Source organism: Jaculus jaculus, chromosome 14 (assembly GCF_020740685.1).
Source record: "Jaculus jaculus isolate mJacJac1 chromosome 14, mJacJac1.mat.Y.cur, whole genome shotgun sequence".
NCBI lineage: Eukaryota > Metazoa > Chordata > Mammalia > Rodentia > Dipodidae > Jaculus > Jaculus jaculus.
In genome coordinates this window covers 77,978,802-77,991,724 of record NC_059115.1, presented here as the reverse complement: position 1 = coordinate 77,991,724, position 12,923 = coordinate 77,978,802, and positions in this window count along the sequence as shown.

Sequence of the window (12,923 nt, the reverse complement as noted above, 5' to 3'; positions counted from 1 at the left end):
GATGGAAAAAAATATTAAGAAGTGGATTCACAGCTCTACCCTTTCATTCATATACAAGACAGAAATATCCCACAGAGAGAAACACTGGTAAAAGCTGCATGTGCTATCAAACTATGATAGTGACACTGAGACAGCATGACATTTGTTCCCTTCATCTGCAGGGTACAATGACCTTGGTCTTACTGGGTCTTCCCGCTTACTGCATTTGTGGCAGAACAGATGGTCTGACGAGCTTCCTGGAAGGCAATGCCCAGTTTGTGCTCTATTGAGACAAGTTACATTCCCTCCTGAAGGCAGTAAGGAGAGAAACAAGGACCAGATGCAGACCACACTCAAGAGGACGTTAGACTCCTTTGCTTCTAGTAAGGCCCCTGAGAGATAAAAGGGTTCTGCAGAGCAATGTCTGCATGGAGTAGAGGGAGTGTCACTTGGAGGGAAGGGATGTCATGATACACCAAGACCACATTATTTTTAAACTGAAGGGTCCTAGTAGAAGGCCTAAACATAAAAAGTAAACAGAAACTGGTTCAACTATTACAATAGAAAGCACAATACTCCTTTTACTCTAAGTTACCCTTGTCCCCTGGCAACAACTGATGATTTATGGTCACTGTAGTTTTGACTTTTCCAGAGGTTTATAATTTCAATCACGAAGTATGTATGTTGGCTTCTGTCACAGAGGAATATGCATTTATGTTACTTCTGCTACCATTTCATGGTTTAAGAGCTCATATATTTTTATAACTAAATAACAGTTTCTTGCATGGATGGACCACATTTTCCATATCTACCACTGCAGCTTAAACCGTTTCCCATTTACTACATTCTATTGAAACAATGCTTGCATTATTGACATTTCACCTTTTTTCCTTTCTTATATGTATTTGAGGCTACAGTTTTCCCGTGAATAGAATTTTAATAACTTCCACAAACATTGCTAAAGGGCGTTTCATAGTCATTCACTTGATGTTATTTTTAAGATTTTATGTGGGCTTATTTTCTTTTTTGCCTATGTTCTTAGAATTGTGCTTCACTAACTTCTGGTTTTTAGTTTAATGTGAATGCATCTTGACAATACACTTTGTATGTTTTGATTGTTTCAAGTTTTCTGTGTCTTGATTTATAGGCAAGAATTTGCTCTATTTAGGTGAATATTCTATATGAATTTGAAAATACTTGCATTTGTGAGGATTGGGTCAAATTATTATGAATAGAACTCAAGACTGGGACAGTATATATACATGTTCCTATTCATTTCATTCATTGTAAAATGAAGCCTTGAATGTGTATCTATTTTCCACTCCTTGTGTAAGAAAGGCATTTATACAAGTACGAACTTCATGTATTTTCATTGTGAATTCCATTGTATGATCACGTATGTCAAGTGTGTTCTCAAAGGATATAACAGATTGACCCAACAAATCATAACTTCTGTAATCCCTTGTGTAACTTAGACTTCTCAGTTATACTCAGCAGCAATTTCTTTGAGAACTGACATGAAGGAAAAAAAAATTGCAGCTATTGGATGATTTTCTTTACACTTTACACTGAAGTTATTTTGTCTGAAGGTTCTTTTATTTACTGAACAAAGCTTCATAAGCAAAGTCAATTAGATTTTTTTAAAGACTCCAAAGGAATGAAATGATATATGGCAAGAGGCACAACTCAGTTGGTAAACTGCTAACCCCATAAGCATGAGGAACTGAGTTCAATGCCCAAAACCAATTTAAAAATACCAGGCATGGTGGCATGCACTTATAATCCCGGGACTGTGTAGGCAGAGAAATGAGGACCCCTGGGGATCTCTGGTCACCTTGTCTAGCTTAGCTGGTAAACTTCAGACCAATGGGATCCCTATCTCAAAAGAGGTTTATGTTAGTTACTTTCTCATTGCAAGAACATAAGTGGCATAGTTGTAGAGCAGACATTCCTCTTATTTAAGTTTAGTAGCACTCAGACACACTTCATATTTATAAATCTTCCCTGGCATTGTCTGACAACATATTTTCATTTCTTCCAATCTGGGCTGGGCTTATTCATGGTCAGGAACCACATACACCCTCTGTGTACGTGCATGCTCATAACCTCTCACATATATACACACATAAGGGAATTGAGAGCTTCTTGGAATAATAGTTTCCTGGTGAATGAACACTAACAATGAAGATGGGTAGAAGGTGAATGGATGGATGAGAAAGATACAGTGGGAAAGAGAGAAGACACTTTTTCTAGGCAAGTGTTCATAGCTAACGTTTTACAAGCTCTTGGCTCTGTTTATGCTTCAGGGCTTTGATGTACCCTATCATCTTGGTAGTCAGTTGCTTTCCTGATAGGTTCAGCCTTTTCCAGGAGAAAGGTTCACAATTTACCTTATACAGTCAACAATCATAAATTGTTCCTAAACTATTTTTGTCTCAGCACCAGAATAGCAGATCAAAATGTAATGTATCTTATTCCAGAAGGGAGCTGTTCTACAGTGTCTGCTCGATTAGCTCCCACATGAGAATTAAACTCAGAACAGGCTGTGTAATGAAAGGCGGATTCCAGGTCCCTAAACTTCACAGTCAGAGGTAACTAGTCAGGCTACTTCCACAAGGAGAGTTTTTATAGTTTTCTGGTGATAAAAATGCAGAGAAAGTATCTTTTTTCAGAGATTTTGTTTGAGATGACAGTGTTTATTCTATAAGAATAAAACATTTCAATTGAATATGTTATAAGATATATGTGGTCAAGTAATAAAAATTAATAATGTACACAATGAATAAATTATTAACCAGGTAACACAACAAATAATATATGACTCAAAAATTTTGTGTAAAGGAGTAATGAACTGATGACTGACTTAAAAAATCTAATATGGAAACATAATCATGAAAGGTAATGGTGAAATGAGTACATCATGTGAGCTCATGTTTTAGTAGATATTTATGTCACACTCCAACAATTTCGGTCTTATGAAAGCATCTTAACTCTACTTTCCTCCTTGATTCTTTGTATTTATTTATTTTTATTTACTTATTTATTATTATTATTATTATTATTATTATTATTAAGAACATATTTTGTAGGATTTTTGATACTTATTCTCAGTTGAAATATTTCCATAGGCTTGATTTTCTAAATGGGTCAGGATTTTCCTATCTGACCTTACCTCTAGGTTATAAGGATGTGACACAGCAATCATCTGCAGTACGGTAAAAACACATCCTACGGGGACCCAGCAGTTTTCAGAAGGCTGCCTTCCGGTGCCTAGCATCACCACCATGAGCTTCTCAGACTCAGTGGGCAAGGTGGAGCGTGGCAGAAGCAGTAATAGCTCCTTATTTTTGCCTGGCTAATATTTATTCCTGAGTCTGAACTGCCAACATCTTAATGTTTTAGTTATTTCACTTACTGTCTTCATGAATTTCCATATTCCCTAAACTATTTAAACCTAATAGTGTTTCTTTCACCTAATATTCTGATTGGACACTTTGTTACTAACAGTTTGACTCTGTAGTAAGTATATATTTCAAACAGAAGATATTAACAATGAACAGTAGAAGCTAAAATTAATAACTAACAGATATGAAAAGTGGCACGGTGCCATACAGTTTTAGAAGAGGATTTTGGGAGTCCTGAAAATCCAAATCCTGATTTCATCTGGTTTTAACCAAAGAATTGAGATAAACCATACTGAGAAAGGTAATGATTAAATTATTACACTTCCTCAGGGGAAAGGAAATGAAAGCACGGAGCACTTCTGTCACATGGGAGGCTGGGGAATTAGGGAACCCAAGTAGGCATAGGGATAAGGGCATGGGTCCCCCTCATCTCAACCTAGCAGGGCCAAGAAGAGTTAGGATGGCTTATAGCACCAGGGACCTAGAAATTCAGGAGAGGTGCTAAGCCAGGAAAGAGAGCTTGCCCACTTGGTAGAGATCAATTTATAAACTTACTGCGGTGGGCTTTACTTTCAGGCTTAGATGAGCCACCCAGAGCAGATCAATAAGGACTCCGGGGGCAGGCTCAAGAAAAGGCTAGGCATGACACCAAATTTTGGGGCTGAGTTTAAGCAACCATAATACCAGGATCAGGTTTAAATTCTAGGATAGGGGAACTCCCTCCCAGAAGGGATCAGGTTGTTCATGGAAGAACAGGTCTAGGTAAGTCCTTCAGTCAAGAGGTAGTAGAGAAGAGATCTTCTCTGATCTCTAGTAAAGTGGACATTGACAGGTCAGACTTAAGGACAAAGCTGCTTTGTATTTTCAGAGTCACCCTATACTATTTTTCAGCCACCCTATACTACCTAACAAAGCTACCTGACTCCCTCTCAATCTCATAGAGTAAATCTTTCCTCAAAAGAAATAGTAAAAGTTATCTTAATTAGAATTTACTCTTGGATGCACCTCTCTAAATAAACTATTTACTTGCTATATGAATAAATGTCATTCAAAATATAAAATAAATAACAATTTTCACTAAATAAATGTTAGGAAAACTATCTCTGATACAATTCACAGAAGAAAAGAATATTAATAGAGTAGTTCCTTCTTATTTTCTGTTTTTCACTAATGTATTTATTTTGATGCTGGGGTTTCACTCTGTTGTCTAGTCCGGTCTGAAGTGTTTGTTTTCACACTTTCTTCCTGTCTCAGTGTCACTAGTAGCTGGTACTACACATGCTCACTAACTGACCCAGCTACTTGTTTGACTTTGCTGGACCACAGACACTAGGGAGCAAATTCACACATAGAAGGGCAATTCGGATGCGATTATATATATCTCACAGAGAGGGTGGGGGGAGAGAGAGGGGGGGAGAGAGAGAGAGGTATTTGTGGGTGTGTGGGCGTGCCAGAATCTCCTGCTGCTGCAAAGGAGTGCCAGATGCATCTTCCACTTTGCATCCAGCTTTACATGTGTGCTAAGAAATTGAACCCAGGCCAGGAGGCTTTGCAAGGAATCATCTTTAACCACCAGGTGAGGATTTACTTATTTATTTGAAAATCTTTCATTATTGTTTCTGTGCACCTTTCCAAGAATGGTACCTACTACAGTAATTGTTTCCTTAAAAATGAACAGAACTGACAAGGAATGTAAAAGCAGGTATTTTCATGCATTTGGCTACTTTAATCTTCCTAATTGCTATAAATTCAATAGGATATGAGAATCCAAGTTTTCTTTTAAAACTTCCTTCTACTTTACAAGGTGTGTGGTTTTCATAACCAGTGTAGAGCCCTAAGAGACAGGGGTTGTCCAGTTCTCCCACTGTACCACATAAGGAAAATAATCATATTTAAAAGCAGTGGGCAGTACTTGAATCAGTGCTCTCCCTGAGGTGAGGAACAGATTATGGGGTATAGTAAGACTACATTTGTTCTTTAGGTAGTAGCAAAAGTTCTAGGAATAAAAAGAGGAAGAATGAGTTGGGAGATCAAAGGATGGGTATAATTAATTAAAGGTCCTGGTCAAGGTGAGTGCGATCTCACTTTCGGGCCTCAAGGATTATGTGAAGAAGGCCCTGACTGCCTGAAGGGACAAGGAGGTTCTTGGGAGATAATTACCCATACTCCAGGGCACAGGGCCCCCACTCCAGATAGTGTGCCTCATCATGGGTAATTCCTGAGGTCTCTCCTCTACATTTAGGCTCTTTCTGAACTCCAAATTGGCCACAGGTTTAGGACAACAGAGAACTTTCTACAGCCAGTGAGGGTATGAAACCAGACACTGTAAAGGGTAGAGTAAGATACCTCGATTATTCTATCTCTAAGTCTTCAGAGTTGAAGGGGAATAAGATAGGTTAGACATCACCAATTTGGGGATATATATTCCTTGAATTATTAGCATGTCTGAGGGCAGAGGCAAGCAGCTGATGGCAGGTTAAAGGGGGCAGATTTCAAACAAGAACATGACTACAAGTTGCCTTCTCTTTATTACATCATCAAAGTCAGAAGTTAAGGCATTTTCAAAAAAGCAGTGTCTAATTGTCATATGTGTGTGTGTGAGAGACAGAGAGAGAGAGAGAGAGAGAGAGAGAGAGAGAGAGAGAGAGAGGGAGGGAGTGTGTGTGTATGCATGTATAGAGAATTATAATTAGTATGTGTTTCTTGTGCGTGTAGAGGTGTATTCACACGTATGTGCAGATGTGGCATGCCTTAATGTGCAGGTGTTTGGAGAAAACTTTCTGTGCCCTCTCCACACCCCTCTTCTGTGTCTTTCCTAGAGACAGATTCTCTCACTGGCTGTAGAGTCTGAAATTTTTATGAGCTCTTCTCTGGTTTCTGCTCCCCATAGGATTGGGACACATCCACGGCCCCCAATGATCCTTGTCTCCAGGCAAAGAGCACATTTTTTACTTATGTTTGTTGATCATCATAAATCAGAATCCAATTCCTTATTCATGTTTTATTTCTACTAGAATGTGTTCTGCTTTCAGACTTCTGCCTGTCACTTAGCCTCATAATCCATCTAACTTTAGGCTTTTGATATTTTAAATATGACTCCTGTTTCTAGTATTACATTTAACCTAAGAATGGTAGAATTATTTCCTTACCAATACTGAATATCTTAGTAAAACTTATCATTTTCTCCAGCAATAAATGTCAAGTAGTTAGAAGTTTACTTTGATATTTTCATATGTATATCTATCATGTTTTCTTATCACTTATCCTAAAACAGCTTATTAACAAAAACAAAAGAAAAAAAGTTTGAAAAGATACAACTAAGTAGGGTAGGAAATCACTAGATTTTTCTCTAAGTGAACTTTGGCACAGGAATATGAAATAAATTAAATACTTTTAAATAATATTTTATTTATTTTGTTTGTCAAGGTAGGGTTTTGTTCTAGCCCAGGCTGACCTGGAATTCACTATGGAGTCTCAGGGTGGCCTTGAACTCATGGCGATCCTCCTACCTTTGCCTGCAGAGTGCTGGGATAAAGGTGTGTACCACCATGCCCAACTTTTTATTTTTTTTTTGGTTTATTTTAAATTATTAAAATTTTATTAAACAACTTTTAAGATAACTTCTATGATTTCTTCTTGTCTGAGACCGAGATCCTGATAAAACAGACCCCATCATTCCTGGCACATTCTTCATCTTTTGCAAAAAAAAAAAAAAAAAAAAGTAACATTTTAAAATTTATTTATTTAAGTAGTATGGCTTTGAGTAGATCCTCATCTACCTTCTGAGAGCAATAGGTGACTTACTTAAGCATTCATTGAAGGTGTCTTGTAAAGTTTCACTCAGGTGCAAACCCCACTAACTGGAAGGAATATTTGGCAGACCTCAAAAGATTGTGAACCCCAGCCTACCCGAGGACCCTAACAGACCTGCAGGAGAATAGGGAGAAAACTATTTACTAGAGTCTACATTGTTGCTTTTTATAAAAGTAAGTGTTCTTTTAAATGGGCTTGTTTTGTTGTTTGTTTGTTTGTTTGAGGCAGGCTCTCATTCTAGCTCAGGCTGGCATGGAATTCACTTTACTATGTAGTCTCAGGGTGGCCTTGGACTCATACTGATGCTCCTACCTCTGTCTCCTCAGTGCTGGATTAAAGGTGTGCACCACACCCTGCTTACGTAACACACTTTCTATTTTATTCATGTATTACTTGCATAAAATGCCTTCTTAGTTGTTCTTCTATCAAATAAATATGATACTGTATTTTATAAATGATAGGTAATATAGTACTATACTATATTAAAGTAAGTTTAGAAAGCTACTCCTGGTATTGAGCTGTCCTTTTTGTCTACCTTCTCCTCCTCTTTCTCCTTTATTCTTGTCATTTTAAAACAATGTCTTCTTGTGTAACACAAGCCAGTTTGAAACTTATTCCAAATTCTCTTGGCTCTGCCTATGTATTGCTGCAATTACAGACATAAATCACTATATCTGACTCACTTCATCATTTTGGAAAGAACATATAAAACATTATATGCAAAACTTACTGTGATATTTGAAATTATAGAATGTTTGTAAACTCCAAACATAAGTAAAATTATATCTTACATTCATATATATCATTGAGATTTGCATTAAAATATGCAATAACATAAATATAAGGGTATACTATCTGTTTAAAAGCATTCATATATGTCGTTGAGATTTGCATGAAAATATGTAATGAAAAAAATACAGGTGTATGCTATATAGCTTGCAAATATTCAAACATGTCCTTGACATTTACCTTAAAATGTGTAATATTCCTCATCAACATCTATCCAGAATTATTTCAGACAAAAAAAAAAAATCATGATTCCTACTGTATAGGAAATAGGTGTGAGTGGTAATGGTACTTTGATTTCCTGTGAACAGATGCAGATGGTATCTGGCTATGAAATTTTCAACTTCACAGTCGAATAAATAGACATTATAAACTGACACATGTTATATCAAGATATCATAATTCACTGATGGCTTCTTATCTCCTTCAGTGAACATTTCCTAACATATAAAACAAATTTGAGCAAATCCATCCCATACGTAGTTCAACTGTTATGGCTCTCACTCTCCTTAAATGAACATTGTGTTTATACAATTTGTTTATTCCAATTTCAAATTTTCTTGGGAATTGATTTGCAAGTTCGAAATAATTTAAAGTCAAATGTATTAATTAACAAAAAAGTTGAATGCAAATATACTTCAGGAATATAAAATATAGATGATTATTCAATTCTAGGCAATTATTATTTTTAAAAGGTGCACATAAGGAGTCTATTAAAGACAAAAGACAAATATCAAGAGAAATAGATTCTAGGAAGTGTTCAGAGTTGGCATTCAGTAGAGGAGCGGAGAATTAGGTAATTCAGAAAATGCATTAGCATGTTTAGAGCTACTATTAATGCTCTGTCAGTGTTGTGCTAAGATTTAAAGCACTTAAAATTTGGAGAATTTTCTCCAGCACTTTAACGGCTCTAATTAGGGTTGCTCTCTTGATTTTCTTCACTAATATCAGGCATATCATCTCTCTGAGGCAGTTATTCACTCTTTCTGTACTCATAAATCATGTCATTGCCTACCTCTACCTCTGTTTGCAGAGCTCACCTTCAGACTGCCATGTTGAACAGTCTGTAAGAAGTTCTGATATCTAGGATCTTGCTATCTCTCTTCTTCTATTTCTTTGTCTTCCTGACTTCCCAAAGATACTCTGAACGAAAAACTTGGGGTCCTCATATCTACATATGCTAAGACTGGCTGAGTAATATGAAAGCCATCCCAGCATGGCTAGTGTGAGGTACCATACTCAAAATAGCAAGGAAACTCCTCCCTAAATAGTCACACTGTACTTTACACGGTGTGCAAAGAGACTACCAGATGGTTTGAAATTTAACCCTGACATTTACATGGTCTCTATGAAGGAAAACATCCATTTCTAGGCAAAGTCCCCAGATGGCATTTTGGAGATCTGCATGTCTACAACCAAATTTTAATAGAAAGATTAGCAATTAATGATTTTGTTTTATATTGGAAACACTTGAAAATATCTATGTCTTAATTTTAATATATTTATAAACTTTTATATTTTACTTTTAAATTAAGGCAAAAACAAAAGTTATTTTTGCATTTGAAAATTCTGCTTTGAATGAAAAATAAAATCACATATTAGAACTTTCTCTACATGGTATATTTTTGTTAAGTGACTTTCTTATATTTTATATGAAATACTGTTCACTCAAAATGTTTTATATAAGTTTTGCAGTTATATTAAAGCAACTTTAAATGTAGGTTAGTGTGACCACCTTCACTTTGTCTTTTCTTTCTTCCTTTTCTTCTTTCCCTTTTCTGTGGTAACTATGAAAAACCAAAATAAAATTTACAATACATGAGTTTACATTTACTGCCTTGATTTTTAAATAAAATATAAAATCTAAATTCTTATAAACATAGGAATAATTAAAGTAGAACTTTCAAGGAGAGTCTGGAGAGATGGTTCAGCTATTAAAGGTGCTTGCTTGATGGCACAGATTCAATTCTCCAGAGCTGACATAAAGCCAGATGCATAAAGTGTCACAAGAGTCTATAGTTTCTGTGCAGGGACGCAAGGCCCTGATGTACTCATGGTCACTCTCTGCAAGCCTCTTTCGATGTCTCTCCCTCAAATAAATAAAACAAAAAAAAAAAAAATTTAAAAGAAAGGGCAAGGAGATTCAAACTACGAATAAAATTAAATTCATGGTGAGGGTAATAAATTTCTGAAAACTGTGAACTATAATTATCTATGGGTAAATATAATTGAATTTAAACTGCACTAAGGGTTTATCTATTTTATTGTAATATATTATTATTTGTGTGGTTATTTGTTATGATTTCAGGAATATATGTTTAAACTCATCATCCCTTTTTTGTTTTTGTTTTAACTAGCATTAAAACTTTTAGAGAACTTTAACAAGACTGTCACAGGCAAAGCTTACATGAATGGCTGTTGTAGTCAGCTACACCATGCTGGGACAAGCGTCCAACCACACGCAGTTTGGGGGAGAAAGGGGTTTATTTTGAGCTTACATATCCAGGGGATGGTCCGCCAGTAGTGGGAGAAGCTGCTTTCTTCTACACATTCAAGCAGAGACAAAATCTGCAGCAAGCAAAACACCAACACCAGCCAACAACTGGAATCCCTCCAGAGCTCAGGCTGCTCTCATACCTCAGGAAGGGAATTAGCTCTGTCCCCAGGGACACACAGCCCCCAGCAGGCTGTTGAAGGCTTAACCAGGAAGCTAAATAACGGAGACTATGGAAACATACATTCACATTCAAACATACATTCACTTTCAAACTACAGCATCTGCACATGCCTATTTTCCCCGAATGAGTATCATTAGCTCTGTGTCCACTATATAGCATGACCTTATGTCATAAAATAGGTAAAAAAATAAATAAATAATAAATAGCTGCTATGAAAATGCTATGAAAGAAAGTTATTGGAGAGCTTGGCATGTCATGTACAATTAACGGAAATATAAGTATGTACTAAATCACTGAAAATATCAAGAGTAATGAGATAGTGTATTAAAGCTAATTGATTGTCCATTTGTTTATTTTCCTTTGACAAGCAAGCTTTGTAACTTTTTTGTTGTTTGTTTATTTTATTTATTTATTTAAGAGCTATAGATAGAGAGACAGAGAGAGAGAGAGAGAGAGAGAGAGAGAGAGAGAGAGAGAATTGGTGTGCCAGGGCTTCCAGCCACTGAAAACGAACTCTAGACACGTGCACCCCCTTGTGCATCTGGCTAACGTAGGTCCTGGGGAACCGAGCCTTGAACCGGGGTCCTTAGGCTTCACAGGCAAGCGCTTAACCACTAAGCCATCTCTCCAGGCCAAGCTTTGTTACTTTCTTTTATACTGGTGTGTGATTTGTTCCTCATTAGTTTCTAAGTTACCTGGTTACATCTCTTTTCTTCAAAATTATACATCATTATATTTAAAGATTAGCATGTATGATTTTTTTCCCACATTGCTGTGTTAACTTTGTCTGGAGAGACATGAGCAATTATCTGTTCACTCTAGATAGGGTACCAACAGCAGACCAAAGAAACAATTCCCCCCCACCCGTGTGTAGCTGAGGAATCCAGTATTTTTTTTTTTTTTTTGGATTCCTTACAGGACTATGTTGAGGAGTGACAGCCAGGGTCATGCATGACTCAAAGGCAGCAACGTTTCTACAAAGCTCACCCAGCACAGGTGGCCATTCACTCATAGAAGCTACATGCCTGGTCTCACTGTGTGATGTGCAGGAAGCTTGGCGAGTGGCGAGGTCTCTACTCCCAGGAAGTTTTTATTCCTCATATAAACTTGTAAAGGAGCAACCCCAGGAACTTCCTGAGACTGGTTGTGTGTGGCGTTTTTATTCTTAGCATTGTTTACCTCCTGAGCCTTAACTTCTCTTAACTTCCCATTCCTGCAGCTCCTACACACTTTCTGATTCCTCTTGCACAGTGTTTGCTTAGGCTTGGAGGAGGTGATACAAATTTTCATCCAAAAAAGTTATGGATTTTGTGTATGTCTTTTTTCATCTATGGGGGATATTTAAATTAAATAAAATCTTACTGCTCTCCTATATTTTAAGTACTTTCCCAAATCTACAAGTCATTGGAACACTCATTTAATGTAACCTATTGAGATGAGGCAAAGTTTTCAAAGGGCAACTAATGTTTGTCTCAAACAAGTTCAGTTGATCTGGGGAAGTCAACAGCTAAGAGGGTATAAAAATGAGACTACAGCAAGCTCCAACACAGCATGAACATTTTCCATTACTGGAGTCAACTCTTTCTTCAAAATAGAAATTTGTGGTATAAAAATGAGGATGGGAGGAACAATATTTCCTAGAGCTCTAAACTCCACAGGCTTTTTCCATGCGTCACCCCACTTTCTTACTCTGGAGTGCTTCCATGGGGTCTCTGTGCATCTCCCCATCCCTAATGGTCTCTGTGGAAAGGGTTGTGTTGCTTGGTGCAGTTTGGGCACCAAATGTGTTCTCTTTCTAGCTGTTCCAGTGGCTGGAGCCAGTCCTCTGTTCTGATAGGATCACAGCCAGCACTGTGGCCTTTTACTTCCATTGGCCACACCTGTCTGCTGAAAGGAGTCCACTAGGTGGACAATCTTCAGTCCTTATATACTTACATCAGTTCTCCAGGATGAACAGCTGCCCAAGCCTAGACTAAGGGAGCTTAATGGTTTGTTGATATTTGACTGCTTTGTTTTATTGCTTAAAAAAAAAAAAAAAAAAACGGCATTGCTCTAATATTTGTGGTTACTGTGAACTGCTGGTTGGGAGTGGAACCTTCCATAAACTTAACAAAGCGTTTTCCTCTGATATTTGTGTTTAATTTTCTTTTTTCACCCTTAGGAAATACTACTTGACACATATCTTGCCATATTTGCTTTTGAGTGGCCCAGACAGACTTTTTTTTGTGTATTTTTTTTTTTTTTTTTCTGATTCTCTTTCTCA